The sequence below is a fragment of the Dermacentor albipictus genome, chromosome 3 (genome assembly GCF_038994185.2).
Source record: "Dermacentor albipictus isolate Rhodes 1998 colony chromosome 3, USDA_Dalb.pri_finalv2, whole genome shotgun sequence".
Classification (NCBI taxonomy): domain Eukaryota; kingdom Metazoa; phylum Arthropoda; class Arachnida; order Ixodida; family Ixodidae; genus Dermacentor; species Dermacentor albipictus.
Genome location: NC_091823.1, coordinates 48,846,097 through 48,865,721, shown reverse-complemented (window position 1 = coordinate 48,865,721; position 19,625 = coordinate 48,846,097). Strand labels below are relative to the sequence as shown.

Genomic DNA, 19,625 nt, shown 5'->3' with positions numbered 1-19,625 from the left:
TGTGCACGACGCCATTGTCTATTGAGAAATAAGACTCGAGTTGGGGCGAACGCATGCGTGCCTCGTTTTTTTTTTTCGTTTAGTTTTTCTTTGTTTTTCGTTTCGGGCCTTTGAAAAGGCCGCAGTGGAACTCGCGAGCAGCTGTGGGATAGCTCAGGTAAACGTCGTTGCGCGTTTTTCACAGTACCCAATTGCAAGCTCTGTGTACTATAGATCGCAGGAAACCTTTGCAGCGCGAAGGACGCGTCTTTCTCCTTTCTGCGTCCCTCTTTCACTTCTGTTGCGTCTCCCTGACGCTATGCTTTGCAAAAACTTCCCCGTGCACGTAACCTCATTAGTGCAGGTCGCTGTAGTGGTTTCTCCTTCATCCCACTCGTCAGAGAAGCGGGACAAGTGCGTAACTCGCGAGTTCCCGCCATAGGTGCTGGCAGTGCCGTCCGTAGACGACGACGGACGCATTCTCGCGAGGCAGCACGCGTGACGGGCGGCTCGGATCGATGACGTAATGCGCGCACCGAGACGGACCCGGGAAAACGAACGCTGACGGCGACCAGACGCGGCGGCGGTGGCGTTTTCGGCGCGGCTTCTCCGCCGCCGGGGCGGATGGATGGAGAAAAGGGGCGGCGGCCCTTCCGATATCCGGCACTTGAAGGAAAAGTTTCGCCGCAGCCGCCGGCCTGGCCGGCCGGTCGTTCGCCTCTGCTCCGGGGCCGCCATCTTTGGGTAACCGGAGGCACCGAAAACGCGCCGTCTGCGGAGACAAAGAACGAGAGGACGAGAGAAGGCGGCCGGAGCGCGGGAATAATAATAAAAGTAAAACAGAAAATAGTCTCTCCGGATCGACGGGATAGAACGGGGAAGCGGGAGATGAGGGGGTGAGTGGGGGCGGCGGGCGGCCGTCTCGCCGCCGTGCGAGACGGCGTACCACGTGACGTCGTGACGTTGCAGGGACGTCCGGGCTTGCCGCTCCTCGGGCAGCGGCGGCGGTGGGATGACGCGTGGAAGAGGGTGGAGGGAATGAGGTGGGAAAGAGGGGTTAGTCGCCGGCATCGGTTGCCATGGCAGCCGGAACGCCCAAATACAGGGTGCCGGCCGCGACCGTGTTGGCGGGGGTCTCGGATCGATGCACCTTTCCCTTCGGAAACTGGCGCTCTCTCCTCCTCTTCCTACTTCCTTGCCAGCATTTATTGCTTCGCTTTCCGAAAGCATCCGCCGTCTCCTGCTGCTTTGCAGCAGAGCCGGCACTGCCGCCGAGGGATTCTTTTTCATTTTTGTATTCTTGCTGCAGGAAGGGTTGTGCGCGTCTCCCGGTAGTCATTGTCCACGTCTTTCAGTGCTCTTTTTAACGCGTTCAAGCATCCCCTCTCTCACTGCTTTCATTGTTTTTGTTTTTTTTTTCGTTTGTCTTGCACTCCGTTATTACGTTATACTGCACCTTACTTTCGCTCGCTGCTCGTTTCTCTCCCTCGAAGGTGAGGGGATGTTTTGTTGCGTTTGTCCGGTAGCAAGGCCCCCCCGTCGGGTGCCGTAAGCCTCCCTCTTGCGCAGTCTCGTCGCCCCCGTGTTCGCACTGTGGGACCGGTCCAGCAGCGTAGGTTACGTAAGGGCGCGGCACGTCTGCTAGGTGCGAGACACCGCGGAAGCCCGGTGAAGACGGGGGTTGGGCGGTGGGTTGTCTTTCAGAGGTTTTTGTTTTTATTCGCTGAGGGCTTTTGCAACCATTCACGTATCCAGCTGTCGCTTCGTTCTAGCACGTTCCTTTATTGTCATACATCTATTTCTTATTATTATTGTTGTTTTGCACCTTGCGTTTGAGAGCGTGTTGCAGGAAACTGCCACGATGTGGCTGTAGCCAAGTCGCTTCGCCGTAATCGCGGGAGATGCGCCGTCCGCGGATGGTTTTTTCTGCAGGCTACCTGCTTTCTCTGCGACGGACTGATAAGTACCGGAGCTTTTAAAGGAAATTGCGTTATCCGAATCGGCTTTCCATTATCGTTCATCCTAGTGAGTTGCGGTGGAAGGCAGTTCGGGAGTCGACTTCGCCCTGCATACTCTCATTGACCTCTCTTGAAACTGGCACCGCAGTACTCCCAATAACGAGCAGTGTAAATGGCGCAGAGCTTGCCAAGACAGCTTGCTATTACAGTGCTTGATATACTGGCCGTTAATGGTTAGAGCTCCTGTGTGGGTAGCATCCCTTCCCCTTCTTGCGTGTTTGACGCGTGCGTTGACTATAATGTTCGCAAGCGGCCTTCACCCATTGAGATGACAAGCCTTCGCCCTTTCCTATACCTCGTATAAGTGATGTGTCTCGAAAACGTGGTCGTATTTTTTTTATGTCACTTGCACTAAAGCGATCCTCGTATCACTGTGCCTACCGTCACCTGCGGACTCGCCTGATCCGCGTCCAACCATTGAATTCATAATACGAGGACGCACTGTGTAGAGCTCTACTACATGCAACTCGGGCGCTGGTGTTTACGATGCCTACAAATACGGTGGCTCAGCCAGCGTGGGAGTGTTGGCGTCAAATATGCATACAAGCACCGCGACGCCTCACTCCGCCTCACCCCTGAAGGAGGAGTCGGTCGGGCTTCGAAACGACGCGGATTCTTAAAATAAATTTTGGTTGGGGAGTTCCTTCTCTTTAATTCAGTTGTCCCCAGCCAGGCAGTTATCTTCCCTATGTTTACATTTGATGTTGTTGGGGGTAGTACATGGATTTGCTCTAAGCTTCGACCTCGTGGCTTCGACGGCTTTGTCACTTCGCTAATTGATCATGTTCAAACAATTGCGTTTGTGTTAAATTGCGTTTTAATGCAACAGTTCCCAGTTAACGTGTGTGTGCACACATCCTTATCGGCTCGCCCTGTTTGGAAAACTATGATTGTCTGGGAATTCAGGAAGATAAGGCGTTATAAATAACGCCGCAGAAGCGTCTGAAACAACGAGCGTGGTTAAGCAGATACATGCACTACCTGTCATCGCCATTGTATAGATAAACGATCGCAGCGCCAGAGTTTCCTCTAGCAAGTTTTCTCGAAAACTCCGCGGAATAAATAAAGTGTCAGGGCTGCGTGTGTGGAGGTTTCTTTTTTTTTTCATTTTTTTCCCGAAGCCATGTAAGATCGATTCCCTAACCCCGCCGTCCCGACAAAGATGGAGTTCTCCCGAAAAGCTGCGCCGCTGCCTTATAACAACAAGTGCCGAGTGTGGAGATGCGTGGCGCATGCGGCTTGCCAAGAATGCTGCTGCTGCTGCTTCGTCCGAGCCCTGCACCCGATCGACGACGCTTGTCTTTTCCTTGCTTTCGGGGGCTTTCCTTCCCGATCGCGGTTATGCGTATCCGTGGTGGGAGTGATTGCGTCGCGAATTTAGCCACAGCAATCGCTGCTCTTTCAGCGTAAGTGCGGGCTGGTAATACGAAAAGTGTTCTACGTGTTTTCGCGCGTTTAATTTGCACGGGAACGATGGAGACGAACACAGTTGTTACACGAAGCTGATGTGCATCGACTGGCCCGACGCAGCGTTGTATGGCTACTTCATAAATTGCGCGTAATTGTACGAAGCAGAACCGTTCTCGTTAGGAATGTAAATATAGCAACGCCCGGGCGTTGCGGCGCCCTCGTAGCGCGTTCTCTGTTACTTCTATTCGAGGCACATTAAAGCTTACGCAACTCACTCGGTTACGCTGACAGCGTGACCGTTGGTGTGTAACAGGGCCAAATATAGTCCGACGTAGCGTGAGCGCGCGCACAAACACCGTCACGTTGGCGAGAACAACAGCGTTTATAGCTCGACGCAATGGCTCGGCCAACGTGACCGGACGCGGCCAAACGCAACGCGTCCGGCGTCGGTGACGTCGGACTATAAAGGCGCCTTTGGCTTTGTAACGCGATAATGGAGACGTTGGCGACATACTCGCGAGGAAAGCGCAACTGTGTTGACAGCGCTGCGGATTTCCTTTCCGTCTTATCATCTTTACTTGCGCTCGGGGGACCGCCGCCTTGCGGAGACAGCCGCTGCTGCGGCTTCTGCTGAGCTCGCGCATTCGCGATCCCGGGGGCGTCGTCTGCTCGTGTTTTGTGGCGGCAGAAGTAGCGGCGTTGCTGGAGTCCGACGTGCGGGCGCCTGCGCGCACATGTTCGTCGCCGCGTCGTCTACGCCCGGGGCCCGAACCCAGGCTCTCCGACGGGCTGCCGATGTTCGAGGCGACAGATTGCTCCTTCTCTCCTTGCTTCGTGCGCGCTGCTTGGCGGCACGCGTGGCGGGAGGACGCGTGCGAACTGTTGTTTTCTGCTGCTTTTTATGCGAAGCATATTACGAGAGCTCAACCCAGCTCCTCAGGCGCGGCGGTGTCGCCTTCAATACCACGTGACACCGTGACGTCACGACAGAGGAGAAGTGGCTTTGGCTCAACTCTTGCAAGATGGGCTGGGTGGGAATCGAACCAGGGTCTCCGGAGTGTGAGACGGAGACGCTACCACTGAGCCACGGGTACGATGCTTCAAAGCGGCACAAAAGCGCCTCTAGTGAATGCGGTGTTGCCTTAGAAACGAGCTGTTTCTAAATCAGGCTCAGGCGTGCGTCGCTTGTTCAGGCGCACATTTCGTTGCCGCGCCGAACGCTGCGTTGCTCGACGCTCACCGCGTCCAATGCGGGGCGCGTAGTCGCTGCGCCGTAGCGGGTCGACGGGAACGCTGTCGCGTTCCACTCTTGAAGGCGAAGCAGAGTAACGCATGAGTTGTTTCTTCGTCTAGCCGAACCAAATATAGCCAAGCAACAGCAGTTCACCAGGCTAAACAGTGGTTCAACAACTAAAATAAAGGCTAGTATGCTTCGCATCCTGGGCTTAACCTTACCTAAGCCACATCCATTTTTTTGCCGCTCCTTGTACCTTAGGTGCCTACACGCTTTACGTTCACTGGCCTTCTTGCGTGACCGGATCGGCGAAAGATGGCGAGAGCATTTTCATGTGGAAGAGGAGGAGCCTGTGTCGCACTTGTGAGCGATGGTGAAGAATTACGTTCGCTCCGCTGCTACAATGCCTAGCAGCTGTCGGCCAGAAATGGGGCTGTCGCGCGAGAGCGAATGCTGCTGGCAGGCGCGATAAGGGGCGGCCGCGTTCTGTACCGATTTCGTTGCTCTCGGTGTGTGTAGGGATAGAATTTTCGCCGCGCGTCGTCGTTGCCGCGCTGCGGGGTCGAGTGAAGAAACTGGTTATCAGCATCAGCAGGGCTTCCCAAATGAGCCGACTACAGAACAAATGCCGCCCCTTATGCCCCGGAGGAAAACCCCGGTCTAGTGTCAACACTATACCGACCATTCATTGAATGGGCCGCACGTCAGTTCCTACCGTGTTGCTGCACCGCCGTCACATCGTTCACCACACTTCCACCTCTCAATCAGAAATACAACTACTTGCGTTTGATCCGTAACTGATACTGCTGTTTTCCTTGCCTTTCCAACGTCGCGCTGACCAGCTGTATCACATCGCTCTGTGACCCAGCTATACTTGCAGTTCCATCGTTGTTAGCATGCCACTTTCGACAGGAGCCGGAAGGAAACAGCCCTAGTTTGTCCTTTGTTGCGGTTTTAACTCGTTGATCGCACACTGTCGTCAGCTCGTTCCCTCTGCATAAAGGTTCCGTGCATTCGGTGAAACCCGCCCCGTGCCAATCTCAGCACCTTTCTCATTGCCTCCGGCGTGCTCCGCAGCGGGGGATGGCGGGGGGGAGGCGCTGTGCTTCCGTCACGTCTTGCGGAAAACCCAGTCGCGCGGGGTGCTGACTCGTCGTACCCCACCACCCGCGGCTCGCGTAGTGATTCGTTTTTTGCACACCCGAGTTCACGGGTTTCGTCCGGCGCCTGGCTCGATCGGGCGGCATATTTCGAGGCGCCGCGCGTTAACCCGGTTATTTTCCTCTATCGCGGACGGCGTTATTATCGGGTCAGCCAGCACCTGCACATGTATCGTTGCGCCGCCTCTTCTCTGATATATTGAAGATGCGCCTATTTGGGTAGCTCCCAGAGGCATCGCCAACGGTGGCCCGGGTTCTTCCATAAAGAGACTCAAGAGCATAGCTAGCGTAGATTCGACGGCCACACACAGAGGAAAATATCTATCGATAGAAGTGTGACGTACAATGGCGCAGGCGATTGCTCTGACCTCCTCGTTTTGCGCTGTTCTGCAGAGAGAGAGAGAGAGAGTACGCGTACGGGCGATTTTGCAGAAGCACAGTTGTTTGCGGTTACAATCTCACTTGTGAGTCGTGACCTAACGTGGCGGCAGGGCCAGCTTTGGCTCACCGGTTCTGGGCTTCCAAAGGTAAACTACATCGGGCGCGTTCCCGGCCTACTTATATATAGCGTCACCCGACGTCGGTGCCTCTGTTTCACTTTGCGTGACAGTCACGAGACGCAGTTCCATTGGGCGTCTGCTCCTTTGCTATCAAACTCGGACCAGAATTTCAGCGACGTAATTCGCGCAGGGTGAAGGGAACGCGCGCACGCCGCACCGAAAACACGTCCGGAGACACGGTCAATTTGGTTTTGCCGCTTCACTTAACGGGCTGTGAATGGCCGCGAGGTAGAGAGCTTTCATCGCAGAGGTTGCACGGTGACCTTGAAATTCCTTCTTTCGGTCTCCTCTGAGCGGCGTGCATGGAATCCCGCGCAGCGGTACTTACAAGGTCACCGAAGAAGAAGCAAAACCTCGCTAATTTCGGCCGCCTCCCGAGTTTTTCTTGCCCGTCCTGAACGGCGAAGGCGCTATGCGGGCCTCGTTAGGAAACCCCCTTCTCTCCTGCCAGCTTGAGAGCCTATTCTCTTGTGGGACCGGAGGAGGAGGGGCAAACCCGGGACCTCCTTCCCACCCCGTTTTCATCTACCTTGTTACTTCCTTTGCAGAAAATCCATTTTTCTCGCGAGCTTTGTTCTGTCTCCGCGACCGAAGTGCGGAAATGAAGGTTTTTCGCGGGATGTCTTAGGTGGGTGGCTTGTGTTTCTTTTTTTCTTCTTCTTCCCGCCGTCCTCCTCTCTCAATCACTGTCTATTCTGCGCTGTCCTCCGGCGTTCCCGGCATTTCAACTTCTGAGTAAGCCCCAGCCAGCCGCCGCCGGCTCCTTTGACTGCGTTCCTCGAAGTGTGGAATAGTAGGGGAGGGGGCGGAATGAGCGAACTCGTAGGCGCCCGCGGTCCTTTTCCCTGTGGCTCTGAGGGCGAGAGAGAGAGAGGGAGAGAGCATTGCGACGAAGAGAGGGACTCGAAGGATGAAGCAGGCGAGGCGGAGGAAAGAGCTGGAGGCAGAAATGTCGGGGGGCCACCCGAATGCCGGTGCAAACAGTCCGTCCGTCCCGACAAATATAGAGCAGCATCTCGGGGCTAGGCACAGAGGTGGAGGGTGGGACGCGCGGTGCTGCTGTAGGACGACGGACCGCTGCTTCGTCCTCCGCCACGATGAGGCGTGAAGACGGTCGCCAGTCCCCTTGCGTGCCTCCGGCCTGGATGCTGTGTGTTTGTTCCGTTCTCTTCCCGTCCTACGCGTTACTCCATTCGGGACTGCGTTGTTTGGCTGCTCGGACAGGCGCTTTCCTTTTTTTTTCCTCTACAGACCAGCTGCCCCCGTTGCTGGCGAGAAAGGGAGCGAGAGAGAGAAATTGGGGGAGAGGCGAAGAGTGCACCCTCGTTCGTCCTGCACCACGTGGCCGCCAAAAGGCCGTCGGCGACGTGCTTGTCGTCGCGCGTAATATTGAGGTGGACGAGGGCGTTGTTCGGTGGCTTGAGGAGGCGCGTGGACTGCTTTACGGACGGGAAATGAAGGCACCGCTTGTTGATTGGGGGAAAGGTGTCGCGTTGTGACAGATTGCCCCATAAGGCGGGGGGGGGGGGAGGTAATCAACAAAACGAGAAGCCGACTGTGAAAACTCGCCCTAGCAAGTCGTCAATGTACGAGTTTTGTGGAATCTTTTTTTAATAGCCTGTGGCAGATGGCATAATTCTTGTCCTTGAGCTGGATTAATGGAAGGGGCGGATATTATTAGCACGCGAAATCGAAGTATACATACGACTAATTAAATGTAATTAGCCAAAAGTTATTCATTAGCTGGTTAATTAATTATATTAAGGAACGTATTGCAGATTACGCATTGTAGCCGGCGAGTTTGCAACACGTGTGTGTCCACTTGAGGAGAATTCGCAGGATGACACCAGTTTCGAAGCGTTATTTCCCAAAGTGCCGGACGGAATACACGGGCGTTCCATTTACTTTTGTATTTCAATGTATAAGAGAGCATTTCGTTAAAAAAGTAATTGAAACAACTAGGCATCTTGACAGCGATTTCGATGGCGCATATCTCCAGATTGGTGCGACTCTGGAAATTCATTCCAAATGGGTACGCCTTTGAAACTCGCCGGCTGCAATTCGTAAATTAACATACGCCCTGTAACGTATCTAATTGTGAAGTAAATTAGTGAACTTATGTTAATTATTTGAACATGTGTTTCGATTTCTTGTGAAAATAATGTTGACCTCTCTGAATAATCCAGCTCAGGCACTAGATTTACGTGAAACTTAACAATGGTCACCCTGTATGGTGTGTGCGGAGCGCGCGCACGCCCTGGGCTGCTGTTGCCTAACCTTCGCGGTAGGACCCTTTGCCGGTCGCTACTCGAATGCTTTCGAGTCATCATCATCATCAGCCTGCAGTGGGCGTAACCAGGCTGGTGATGATGATGATGACTCGAAAGCATTCCGCTCTTTGCGTTTCGGAGCGCATATCGAAGGACAGGACGACGTGGCTGCCTCGTGGACGATAGTGACAGCTCGCGTTACGTCGTCGTCGGCGTTCTGCGCGAAGGTCTTCAGCAGTGGTCCCCCTCCTCGCTCTTTCTCTCCCCACCCCCGCCGGCCTCCTTGAGTGTACGACGAGGCTGGGCCTCGTAATCAATGATAGGGTGCACTCGTAACGGTTGCGGCGCTCATTGAGCGAGCTCTTCTCGTTCAGGAGGTGATGTGAGGCCAACACCGCGCGGAGGGAAACCGGTCCGCTGTGTAGGAGAAGGTGCTCGCCGTTTCTTACTTTTTCTTTTATTTTTTTCCTTTCCGTTGCGGCTTCTGAATCGCCCCCTGCAATCTGCCGGTGAACGAACACCACCTGGTTCTCTCGCGAGAGCAGGTGGCTCGGCACCTCGGGAACCCCGCACCACCTGTCTTCCACAACGTGCAAGCAGTAGTCGCGCTTGGGTTGTGGGACCGCCCGGTAAAGATGGAGAGAGCCGGTACGTTGGAAGGTCGGGGGGAGGAGGCGAGGATGCCGAAAAGGAGGCACCCTCTCCCCAGCGGCGTTGTAGGCCTGCCTCTCTCTATTGTACTTCCCTCCCGACCTGACTGGGGTCTCCTGTTCCCCAACGCTCGCGGCGCATGTGTTCACGTTCAAATACGTTCAAAGCTTTCTCCGTCTTCGCCGCATGAACGGCTCTCGAGAGTCCCACGCTACTTTGCATCGGCGGCTGGTGCTGCGCGTTTTTTTTTTGTTCATTGCACCAACTGGTTCTTCTTTCTTTTCTTTTTTTCTTCATTCTCTCCGCTTTACCTCCTCCCTCGGTGGTGCGGCCTCAGCTGCGTCGCCTGAATGACGAGTGAAGCCGTGCGCCAGGTTTCCCGAGAAAGGGAAGTGCAGGAAGTTGAAAGGAGCGAGCCCAAGCAGGCTGTGTGGCGGGCTCAGCAGTGGAAGGAGAGGCGGGTTTCCCCGAAGCGGGAGCGGGCCGCTCCCCTTCTCGCTCCTATTCACGGAACGCGAGGCCGGTATGCATGGCGGGCGGTTTCATTGAGCAGCGGCGGCATTGCTGGGGAACGCGGACCTGTCCTTGCCTCTTTCCTTTCATAGGACGCGCGGGGTGGCTACTTAGGCGCCGGGGGGGGAACGGGCAGCGGCGGAACGCGGAAAGCCAGGTGCCCGCCTTTCTTCTCGGTTTCCCTTCGTCTTTTTTCTTTCCCCCGTTCTCGCGTAGTCGGTCAAAAGGCCGTTCTTCCCCGCGACACCGTGCTGTCTTTCATCCTGCGACGTCCCGTCCCCAAACTCCCATTCTTAAAGCTCGTTTCACCGGCTCGTACAACGAGAAGGTAGCTGAGCTGACACGGCTTGTTTGGGCAGAAGACCGGGGAGGGGGGGGGGGTGCAGAGCGTTGGGGGCACGTCGTCTCGGTCGGTCGGTGCGCCGGCGTCGCGAACGGCACTGACAGTTCGTTGGTGGCAGTGATGGTGGCGCAGTCGTTGGTAGCGTTTTATTTTGTCCCATTCCTCCCTTTTCTCAGCCTCCTCCTCGTAACCCTCTTTCTCCTCCCGACCTCCACTTGTGCTTCTCTGTTTAGTTTTTCTCTTTCAAATATTTCGTTCTTGCCCGATTGCATCGGAAGTCGTCACGGAGGGCGGGCTTCGCCAGCTGGCGCAACCTGCGAAGCCGTTTCATCCGTTGAGCGCGCCTTTCGAAGAAACCCGAAACCGTCTGTCTCTTCTTTTCGGGTCTCGATGATGAAATGAGGGAGCGTCTGCAGTTGGGCAGAGAAGCGAAGAGCTTGCTGCCGGTTTCATATCGAGCAGCGAGTGAGAGACGAGTGGAATGGGAACGTTGACGCTGCCCTTCGCTTTCTATATCGGTGCCTGTAAACGAGGGGGGGTGGGGAGGGGGCTGATGATCGCTGTGCCAGAAAAAAAAAGAAAGCATCGTTGTTAGCGTCGATCTTGCGAGCAACGACGACGGCATTTCTCGGGGGCGCGCTTGTTCGATGAAGCATAAACGATTCGCCTGTCAGCTATTTCTTTCTTTCTTGTCGAAGAACCGGCGTGTAAGGCGCACCACGTTTTTCGGAAACCTCATCATGTCTTTCTATATGTGGACCCTAAGACATGCAGGGTAGACGACTGCTGTGTGTCTGCTCACTGTGTTTACTTTTCTTTTATGGTTATGTGACACTCATCTCGTTTATGTCGGGTTAGTTGATTTTTCTCTTGAAATTCCCGGGGGTTCCACTGCAGGCATAATGTGGGACGTCTTGCTTGGGCGCTATTATTAACCGAGGTTGTGATACGCACTTGTTTCACAGCGCACGCCACAGAACTGTGTGCTGAACAAGTGTCACGCGATGGTTAGTTACCGTTACCCAAAATAAAGCAAAACCACCATATAATCGGTGTTCTACTAGACTTGCGTAATGAGTGCTAAGCGAATGGAAACGCAGTCGAGGATGGCGGAACATTTAGGCGTTAATGCTAAATTGGTAAATTTGCACGCATAGGATGGTGTCAGCTGGCGCAAGACGGGTTTAATGGTCACCTCCGTCCTGCAGTGTACGTAAATATAGGAATGATGGTGATGAATATACTTGCAGGTAGAGCGTTCTGTTATTCCCGCAGAAGTGCACCCACCGTCCGACCACGTCTGGGGTCAGGAAAGCCCCCCTCGCTTGTGTGCCTGTGAGCAGGCAGGGGGGGGGGGGGGTCGTGGCGGGCAATTCGGCGCTGCCGTCGCGGCGCGACCCATCCATCAGTCTCGCCGGGCCAGGGACCCGACCGGCCAGCTCTCTCTGGCGAAGTGAATCAGCGCTGCGCCCTTGCAGTACACCGGAGCCAATAGCAGAGGGAGAAGGGGGGGGTCTACGATGGCGGGGCCACGCGCGCTGTAGCGCCGGCGGCCGGAAGTCATCTGGCTGGATGCGGTCGCTGGAGCGCGCGTGCCTGTGACGCCGGCGGGTTGCAAGAGGCCCTCACCGCCCACGCTCCCATATACACCCGCCGCCCAATCGACGGAAACGGCGAATAAACGGGGTGACTGCGCGCAAAGGGGTACGGAGGCGCCCGGGTTCGCGGCCGGAAGTGCGACGCCGAGGAGAGGGAGAGAGAGAGATAAAAAGCGACGGATTAATAATTCCGCCCGGCGATGATTACCGCGCGCGCTCCGTATCTGCCTATACATGTATGTATTTATAGTCTGTTCCCGCCTTTTGTTTGTGCTCTTATCATCCGCTTCTCACCCCTTTGGCGCGTCGCGCGCGCAGTTCATCTGGCCACTTCCTTCGGCTCTTCGTCGCGGTCGGTTGTTGCGTTTAACTCGCATCCGTTTCCACAGCCGCTCATTGATCCGCGCTCCTCGGCGGGAAGGGCGGCGCCGGCGGGCGAGGGAGCGGAGTGAGCAGCGTGATCGGCCTCGGTGACAAACGATCCGCATGCACATCCTTCCGGAGGCCATCGTTTTTACGCATACGTCTCTCCGCCGCTTGCGGCCCATACGCGAAGAACTCGCGCGCTCTCTTTTTTTCTTCTTTTTTTTATGCGAAGCATATTACGAGGGCTCAACCCAGCTCCTCAGGCGCGGCGGTGACCATGAAATCACGTGACACCGTGACGTCACGACAGAGGAGAAGTGGCTTTGGCTCAACTCTTGCAAGACGGGCTGGGTGGGAATCGAACCAGGGTCTCCGGAGTGTGGGACGGAGACGCTACCACTGAGCCACGAGTACAACGCTTCAAAGCGGTACAAAAGCGCCTCTAGTGAATGCGGTGTTGCCTTAGAAACGCGCTGTTTCTAAGGCGTGCGTCTCTTGCTCAGGCGCACATTTCGTTGCCGCGCCGAACGCTGCTTTGCTCGACGCTCACCGCGTCCAATGCGGGGCGCGTAGTCGCTGCCCTGTAGCCCATTGTCTTACACCCCTTGGCGGGTCGACGGGAACGCTGTCGCGTTCCACTCTTGAAGGCGAAGAAGTAATGCATGAGTTGTTTCTTCGTCTAGCCGAACCAAATATAGCCAAGCAACAGCAGTTCACCAGGCTAAACAGTGGTTCAACAACTAAAATAAAGGCTAGTATGCTTCGCATCCTGGGCTTAACCTTACCTAAGCCACAGCCATTTTTTTCTTTGGCTTTCGTCCGTCTTTGTCGTCGCCCCTGGCGTCGCAGTGAGGCGAGAGATGAAAACGCGACGCTAGCGCGGAGAGCAACTGTGCGAGTGCTTCGTTGTCGTGGGCGATTTGAGGATCGAGCCGCCGCTATCCCTTGCTCTCCCTTTGGCCTCACGGCGTCTGGCTCGCGTTTATAGTACCGCACGATCCGGCTTCACATTAAAAAGCCTTCGCCGTCACTGGTGGTGACTCCGAGCAGGCGGCCGCCGTGTATACTTGCGCGTGCTGCTTTTCGTTTCGCAGTACCGTTTATCGAACGTGAACGTTTTAAACTTGTCGGCGCGTTGCGGTTCGGGAGGGCGGGAAAAAGGCGTTGGGCAGCGAATAAAGGAGTTTTCGAGATTGCGGCTTGGTTGCACGATAGCTTTGTATAACTCCTGTGTAGGGCATCAGCTCGCAAAAGCGTAGGACACGTTCCGTGTAAACTGTATCTCGTGATGGCGACGGAATGACGTTTTGTTACGCATAATTGAGTCATGTTTTCGAAGCGCTTATGCCGGGTAATGCACTACACGACTTCATACACCGGGTCCACCATTATTTGCAAAACTATCACGTTAAGAACGTTTCCCCGTCGTCCGACGTTCGGGCGCCCATCACACAGGTTAAGCCCCTAGCCTACCGAGATGACCGTAATGCTAATAACGGCAGAAGATTTCCCTTTCCCCTCCCACGTTTATTTATTTATTTATTCCTTTCAAGGTTTCTTTTTCAAACACTTGCGTTAAAAGAAGATAGAGAAGTTTGCTGATGTTAAATTTTTTTTTTCTCCCTTGCATCCGCGTTCTTGGTATGACCATAGAAGCCAACGGAGTTAACTCTACGGCTATCTCAAAGATCCTTCGACAGACCGCCAATACATCCAGACTGCTGAAACGAGTGACCAACCGGCGAGGGGGTATGAAGGAAGACAGCCTCATCCGCCTTGTCCAATCTTTTATCGTCTGTCACATTACTTATGTTGCGCCCTTTCTCAACTGGTACAAAGCTGAGAAGACTAAACTGGACGTCATCACTAGAGGAGCCTATAAACTCTGGGCGACCCAGCAGGCCTACGAAGCGGCGAAGAGGCCAGACCTCGACGTCCCATCGTGGGAGGCCTAGGCCCAGCCGACTAAACTGCTGGTGCTTATTAAAGTTCACTCTCTCTCTCTCCTCTATCTCAATGTTAAATGCTTCATTTGCGGCTTGGCCGTGTCCGGGGCTTCTATACTGCGCTTGACCCTCAATGTAGCTCGCTCCTCGCGCGGGCGAGCGTCGCTCGACGCCGGGCGCGTCCGGTTACGTTGGCCGCGCCAGTGCGTCGAACCATCGGTCGAACTATAGACGCTGTTGTTCTCGCTAACGTGACGTAACGTGTGTGCGCGCGCTCACGCCCCACGTCGGACCATACTCGCTCTTTACGAGTCGACTACGTAGCGGCGTCGACGCGCCGTCAGCAGCTCGGTTCTTCGTGGGCGGCCGGCCACTGTAGCGCGCGATCGGCGCCTATCCGCCAGCGGCGGCCCGTTTTGTGCGTGGGCGGCTCCATACGCGACGTGACGCAATTCGGATCAAGGGGAGAAAGCGCGGTTGGCGGAGAGGGAGACGCGCGATACAAAGTGACACCCCGAGCGCGCGCGTGCGATCGTTGCGCAACGGCTCTCCGCTGTTTCCACGGCTCCGCCGCCTGACTATTTTGGGGGGTCTTTTTCTTTCGCGTTTCGTTCTTCGACTCCCGCCGTTTGCCTCCCCTTTTTTTTTGTTTTGTTGTTGTTTCAGTTCCTTTCTGCGCCTCTGGCTTCCACGTTCTCCTCCGCTGTTCGTTTGTGGGAGCGTCGTTCTGGTTGCACAAGAGGCGGCCGCGCGTGGTATTTCCTCTTCTGCGGTTGTTTCAGCCCTCGCGGGCGGATTGTTCTCTGGGCGAATGAAAGGCGATGCGGCGACGGAGGGCGAACGCGGGCGCTTCTCTCGCCGCCGCTGCCGTCGGATTGGGTGCCGCCGCGAGAGCCTTGCATGGGTGCGCGCGCTTCTATTTCGATCGAGCGTGAGAACGACGTGCCGAAGCTCTTTCGAACTTTTACTTGGTCTGAGCTGCCGTGAAGAGAGCTCACGTGAGAACGAGACGAGCATTCTTTTTTTTTTCTTTTTTCTTTTTAACTCTTCCTTGGCCGTCCAAACTCTCGCTTGGTCTGGCGGCGCGTTTCTGGGTGCTCTACTGGTGGCGACCTTGAAAACGCGAAGAGCCAGAGTGCGGCTTTTAGTGGCAGATTCGCAACTAAGGGCCTTATCACTTCTGACGGTGCGTGTGAGCGTATTAAAATCCGAATTCCCGAGAAACGGAACACCGAAAGCTCAGTCTTGGGTGTTTTTCGCAAAATGTTTTTCGCTCATTCTCTCTCTCTCTCTCTTGCAACCAAGTAGGCAAGAGAAGTGAGCAGGCATTGGCCTGACTTCGTAGGCATGTGGGGTCTTGTTGGGGCGGTGCAGACTGAAAAGACGTGTGTAAAAAGGGAGCGGCCGCTTTATGCCGCGCGTTTACCAAACCGGTGGTCCGCGGGCGAACAATACTGTCCACGTGACGAGGCGCCGCTACCGATAGACACCTTGTTATGTCGAGCGCCCACATCACGGGACATGTCGCCGGTGGCTGACATCTGCTGTCGCCGTGACGGAGAGAGCTATTGTAGCCCGCCGCGAGCGGAGCAGCTCGGTGGAGCTATTGGAACGTGTCCCGAGGGTGTACTTTTACGTTCAGTCGTATTCGGCGATGTGGACGAAGGGTGGGAGCGCAGGGCATTCGTCTACTACTGCTCGCCGTTTGTCCGGACAGCCCAGTGGATGGAATACAGTGGAAAGGGGGTTGGGAGGGCTGGGGGTCAGTACGCTATACTGGTCGGTGCGAGCTCCGTCCACCGTGCTCCACTCGCGCTCGGGGAGCGGAGACGCGCGCCGCTCCCGAGGAAGCCGTCGCCGCGAAGACGAGATAACCGGACCGGCGGTGCCGTGTTTGTTGACAGGATGCTGCGACGGCACGAGTGTGGTGGTGTGTTTGCCCCGCAAGATTGGAGTGCCGGATCGGAGTGTGCTGCTGCCGCAGCGCGATCGCGTTCCTTCGTCGGGGTGCGTGTGCTCGCGCGCGCAACGCAGCAGGTTCTATAAATGTGGCCCCGAATCCGAGATAGTGACGAGGCGATAGCCCGTCTCACCCGTTCCTCCTCCTCCTCCTGCCTTGCTTCGTCTCGTCGCGACCCCTCCTCGCGATTTAATCGCGTTTCCTCGGCACGTGCGTGCGGATGTGCGAGGGGACGCCCTGGGAGAGACTCCGTTGTCGCGTTCGACACCACGTCGTACAGCGACCGCTTGTGTGTGTGCGTGCGTGTGTGTGTGTGTGCGTGCGTGCGTGCGTGCGTGCGTGTGTGTGTGTGTGTGTGTGTGTGTGTGTGTGTGTGTGTGTGTGTGTGTGTGTGTGTGTGTGTGTGTGTGTGTGTGTTGTTATTGTTGCGCCGGCAGAGCTACGACTACGCGCGCTCCTGTGCTCGTCGCGCACTGATGGGCTGCGGCAGAAATAGGAACGGCGCTTGTTTCTCGTCTTCAAACCGTCTTGCCGTTACAGCCATATCCACAGTGCATGGCCTGGCCAACACTTGCGAGTGCAGCGTAGTGCCCTAAAAGAGCGTTGAGTCGTCTTACGTTCCTAAAGGGCGACTAGGAGCAGGTTTACGTGGTGAACTAGATTCCAGTGCCGGCACCGTTCGCACCTAAATCGACGTTGTGCTCTCGTTCGAACAGCGTATTGCACTGTCCTTCCTCCCGGCCCACGTTGGTCCTTATTGCGGTTTCAAGTTTTCTGCGCCCGACACTTGAGTGCTTATTGCACACGAGCTTTCTTTTCTCCGCCTTTTTCGCTTTCTTATTCTTCTTACGTTGGCGTTACGAGAATCCCTTATAGTTGAGGTGCTTTCCTGAAGTCGCCACCAATGACAGTCCGCATCACACGTTCTAGGCGTATAGCCTTGGGAGAATTGCCCATGCTTCGTTGCCCGCCCAAATAAAGAAAAAGAAGTGGGTGGGTGGGTGGGGAGGGGTTAAAGATAAATGCAGGTGTCAGAGGATGACGATCGTTCCAAGTACAGGGTCGTGAAGCCCAAAGCCTATGCGTATTCTAACTCTGCCTACCAAACAGTTCTGACTTGCTCTCGGTCATAGTCGCGCGATCTCCAAACATTCGTCGGCCGGTGTAGGCGCGGGTCTGCTTGCCTGCTTCTCGCTTGTTTTTCCTGTCGCGTCATTGACTCGCGCGCTTTCTGTTTCTACAGTGCAAGCACGGCCAATATATTTATTCGCGCATTTCGTCGCGACTCGCGCAACGCCCGTGGCAGCAGCAGAACGCATGCCCGTGGGGCATGGACCCGGTTCTCCGGCCGGATCCATAAATGAAAAGCGATATGAGGCGGAGGAAAGGAAAATCCGCGCGTCGCTGCTGCACTGGCTGGCCTGTGCCCTCTTTGCTTTGTCGCTCGATTCTTTGCCAGCGGCTTGCTTGTTTGTGGGCGAGCGCTGTAAGCGGCGGAGAGCGCCCAGGAATCGAACTGCCACAGCTCTCTCCTTCAGACCCTCCCACCCACCCCGTATTTGACAGCCCGCGGCGGCAGCAGCAGCAGCGGGGGTATATAGGAAGGCGAACGAAATATCTCGCTCGGTTATTCGCCTGCGTTTCGATGCTGCTGGCTTTCTCCAGGGCGCAGCCGCCGCGTGCGGATTTCAGATGAGAGCCGCAAGGCTTGAAATTGAATAAGAGAGCTCGCGATCCCCTCCCCCCCCCTTCCATGTCCCGACCGGCGTCGAGTTTCTTGCGCGAAAACGTGGATGAAAACGGGGAGGGGCGTGTGTGTGTTTGTGTGGCAGGACTGAGAAGCGCTCCCCGCGACGGGCAGACAGATTGGAGAAACTAGCGCGTAATGTTTCCCACGGCTGCCGTAAAGAAGTCCTTTATTCTTCTTGTTTTGCTTCTTCTTGTTCGCCCTCTTCCTCCCACCCCGCGGGGCTGACGTCGTAGTCGTTGTTGCCTCCGCGGCTTTTCGGAAGCGCACTCCCGTGTTATACGCGTCGATCCCCGTTGCTTTTCGTTCTCGCTCGAATCGGGCGCACCCGGTCGTGTTTCGTCTATTATTTCTTTTTTTTTTCTTCTGCGACTCCGACGGGAAGCTTTCTTGCCCCCAGCTGTGCGTTATTTGTTTTAATTCGTACCATTCATTTGTTTTGAGGACGTCTTGCGCCCCGCTCCCACCGTGGTGTCGCCCTCTCATGTGCTGCGCGCGACGTCGCAACCAGCTCTCCTGGACATTCCTTTTCGCCGCGTTGTTACGCTGCTGTGATCGCTCTCTCTCTCTCTCTCTCTCTCTCTGCTGTGATCTCTCTCTCGCAACCGGGACGTGGAGAGGGTCGTAAACAAGCGCTTGTCTCCGGCGTTCTGAGGCTCGTCTGCGTCCGCAGGCGTGCGAAGTTGTTCCGTCTGCACTAGGGACTGTTTTTCTTTACGCCGCGGCTCGTCCTCCCGCGCGTACCACGACGAATATGCGTGTTTTGCTATTGGAGAAATTTCGCGTTTGAGGACATTCGATAAGCAGATCCAAGGCTGAAGGATCCGCGCGTTGAGGACAAAATTCTTGGTCATTGGTCAATCCGCCGACAGACGGCAGATTGTCGGCGTCGGTACAGTGTGACAGAGGCGCCGACACGAAGTACAGAAACGCTGTCGCCGACAGTCGGCAGACCGATATCGGTGTTTTGTTAGCCTAGTGTGAATGAGCCTTTAGGGAGCTGTTTTATTAGCAAGGCAAGCTCTGTTTGATTGCCAAAGCTCGTTTCGTTGTTTGAGGCATATTGCAGGCATTCGGGGCCAAATTTCGACCACGTTTTCACGACACGCCTGTGCTTTTGCGTTCTTTCGGAAGCCGAGAGCCTTGCAGTTCACAGAGACAGTTTCGCTCGCGCAAATGCAGCCGACCCCGATGTGCGCCGCGTAGAGCAGGGCGGTGTCTTTGCCTCCGCGGTCTGCTGTTTATCAGAACCGCGACCAGCCACTGCGTGGCGACCCTCCGTGGTATGTTTGTCCGGGGTGCCTGCGCGAGTGTTTCTCCTTTGGCGTTCGATCACGCCCCCCCCCCCCCCCCCCCCCCCAATCGGAGGCGAAGAGAGCCGGTGGAAATTGTTTCTGCGAATAAGGCCCTTGGCCTTTGTCGACCTCTTCTTTTTGTTCTCCTTCGTTATCTGTTTCATCGCCTTCAAGCACGCGGGTGTCTTTGGCGCTGGTTTCATTGTTCGCTCTGGGGCTCCACAGTCTTCTCTCTCGCGCACTCCTCCTCCTTCTCGGTGCTCCTGGCGGAGAGTAGAGGGCCGCTCCAAACGCCCAGAGGTTCCGTTTTAATGCGCCGTTTCTGAAATGAGGCCCCAAGATTGTTTGTTCTTCGTCTTTCCTTTGTTATTTTTTTTCTCTCTCCTGCCGCTGGAAAGGGGTCGCGCGTGCGAAACTGCGTTTTCGACCTCTCCCTCTCTCACACATTCATATTCTCCCTCCTATTTTTCTTGTTAATATTGTTTTACCGCAGTCCTCGAAATTTATCCGGGGCTTGTGCTTGTGGCCTGTTCGTCTCACCTTCGTTGGGCGTGGTGTGGTGTGGTGGTCCTATA

General features: G+C 55.5%; 1 protein-coding gene across 2 annotated transcripts in view; it reads left to right on the top strand.

The window, feature by feature from the left end:
* crp (transcription factor cropped) overlaps window positions 1-19,625 on the top strand; it is a 69,364-nt gene that overhangs the window by 12,915 nt on the left and 36,824 nt on the right. The window lies entirely within an intron of this gene.